The sequence below is a fragment of the Nicotiana attenuata genome, unplaced genomic scaffold, assembly GCF_001879085.1.
Source record: "Nicotiana attenuata strain UT unplaced genomic scaffold, NIATTr2, whole genome shotgun sequence".
Lineage (NCBI taxonomy): Eukaryota > Viridiplantae > Streptophyta > Magnoliopsida > Solanales > Solanaceae > Nicotiana > Nicotiana attenuata.
In genome coordinates, this window is record NW_017670592.1 from 442,122 (window position 1) to 444,768 (window position 2,647).

The following is a 2,647-nucleotide window of genomic DNA, read 5'->3' on the forward strand; positions in this document are numbered from 1 at the left end:
CAGCCTCAACGTTCAAGTGAGCAGACTGAGATTACATTTTTAGGCCGGCCTGAAACTGAGACCTTAAAGAACAAGTGTAAAATAGAGTGTGTTATGCAGATTTGTATCAAACCACCACTATTATCCTTAGTCCCATTGTGAACGCTAAACTGTTTACCCTTAAAACGGATAACAATTAAATTTGTATGCGATTTTAAAGATATGTGGAGTGATTAAATACAATTAATCAAGAATGTTAGATAGACGAATTAAAGATAAAATGAATAACTAAACCAGTTGTGACGTTAAGGCCGGGCTCAGACTTTCTAACGACCCGATCGGTCGTTTTGAGAATTTATGCTCCGTTCGGTAGTGTAAGGTCTTGAACAGCTTCATAAAATGTGTATCGAATTTAGTGAATGGTTGAATTCAGTTAACGGATGATTCACAGTCAAATTGGAAGAAGGAAACTAATTTTGGAAGTTTAAACAATGAGAATTTGACCGGAATTGGACTTTTGAGTAAACGGCCCCGGAATGGGTTTTGGGTGATCTCAACAGCTTTGTATGGTGATTTTGGACTTAGGCGTGCGTCCGGATTCGGATTTGGAGGTCCGTAGGGTAATTTGAGGGGTTTCGACGAAAGTTGGAAAAGTTGAAGTTTGGAAAATGGAGAAGTTTGACCCATAGTTGACTTTTGTGATATCGGGATCGGAATGTGATTCCAAGAGTCGGAACAGCTGCGTTATGTCATTTTGGACTTGTCTGCAAAATTTGGCATCATTCCGGGTTGATTTGATCGGTTTCGGCACAAGTTTTCGAAGTTGGAAGATTTGGAAGTTCATAGCTGAATTCGTGGTGTAATTCGTCATTTCGGCATTGTTTGATATGATTTGAGACCTCGAGCGAGTCCGTGTTAGGTTATATGACTTGTTTGTGTGTGTAGACGGGGTCCCAAGGGCCTCGGGTGTGTTTCGGGTTGTATTGCGCTCTTATTTGATGTTTCAACGTCGTTTCTTTGGGAATAAAGGGTACCACATTAAGATAATGAGCTCAAAATTTGTTTTTATTGAACCATTAGATCCGTATCGTAATTACGGAGCCATAGCATAAAAAATCATCGAATTTGGACATCGTATGAGGAAGTTATGCTCATTTTTGTGTCGGGAAAAACGGTTGCTTCTGGTATGGTCGCAATTGCGAACATATCCATCACAATTGCGATGCCCAGTTCGCAATTGCGAACTTTTTGTCGCAAATGAGACCTTTTACAGCCCTTCCTTGTTCACAATTGCGAAGTCTTTCTTCGCTTTTGCGAGGGTTCGCAAATTTCAAACCCTGGATCGCAAATGCGACATCTGCAGCTTGTTTTCAGCAGTGTAACTCGAGTTTGCTCATTTTTCATATTCTTTGAACCCTAATTCCGAGAGTGGGAAATTTTGAGAGAAGATTTTCATACCAAATCATTGGGTAAGTGTCTCTAATCAATTTCCAACTATATACTGTGATTATATCTTAGATTTAACATCAAATTCATGAGAATCTAAAGAGAAATTTAGGAGAAAATTGTGAAATCTTTCAAAAATGTAAAATGATGATTTGATTTTTGTATGGATGAACTCGTATCCGAATGGGTATTCATTTTTTGTAAATTTTGTCGGGTTCCGAGGTGCGGGCTCGGGGAATTGACTTTTGTTGACTTTTTGCAAATTGTATAAGAATCATAGTTTTGTTAATTGAAATTGTTTTCTCTTGCATTGTTTGATGTATTCAAGTCGTTTTTGGCTAGATTAAGCCGAGCATTGATGAATTGGTAAAGAAAAAGCTAAATTGAGTATTGAATTGGCCGGATTGAGGTAAGTATCTTGCCTAACCTCGTGTGGGGGACTTCCCCTTAGGATTTGAGTCTTCTATGTTGATTGTAGTCCGTGTACCCGAGGTGACGAATACGTGTTCGGACTTATTTGTGGAAAGTTGGCCTTTTAGAGTTCTTAGGTCCTTGTATTCACTAAGTATGAAGTTGTTCTTGATATGATTGAGATTCCATTTACTAGTTTCACCTCTACATGCTTTAATTGGAATTAATTGCTTTATGATTCATTCTTATTGCCTATTTGACTATTATTTTTCTTAATTGAATATTTTTACCTCTTCTATTGTCATGCTATCTTTCATAACTGCTTGTCTTTATTGGAAACCATTATTATCTCTCCTATAATTGTTTAGTCTTAATTGAGGTTATGATTATCTTCCCGCTGCTCATCCTTAATTGAAATTGTTGTATATTCTTCGTAATTTGCCCAACCTTAAAAGAAGTTTAGGTATCCTATATTTAGTTGACATTTCTTTATTTGGAATTATTTTATTCGTGTTAGCTTCCTTGTTGTTGAACTACATATTGTGGGATCGTTGCTTCACATTATTTTTCTCCCTTGTTGAGTTGTTCTTATTACGCTTAGTATTTTCTATTGTGGTTATTCCTTGTGAGCTAGTTTTACCGTCTCCTTGTGATCGGAAGTTCTCAAGTTGATTTACTTGTCGTGTTCTTGTATATATTGTCATTGTTGTTGTGGTACTTGTTGTGGTGGTGCACGAGGTTTTTGCCGTGCAGTTGTTGATATTGTGATGCACGAGGTTTCTGCCGTGCGGTTATTGTTATGGGGTTGCAC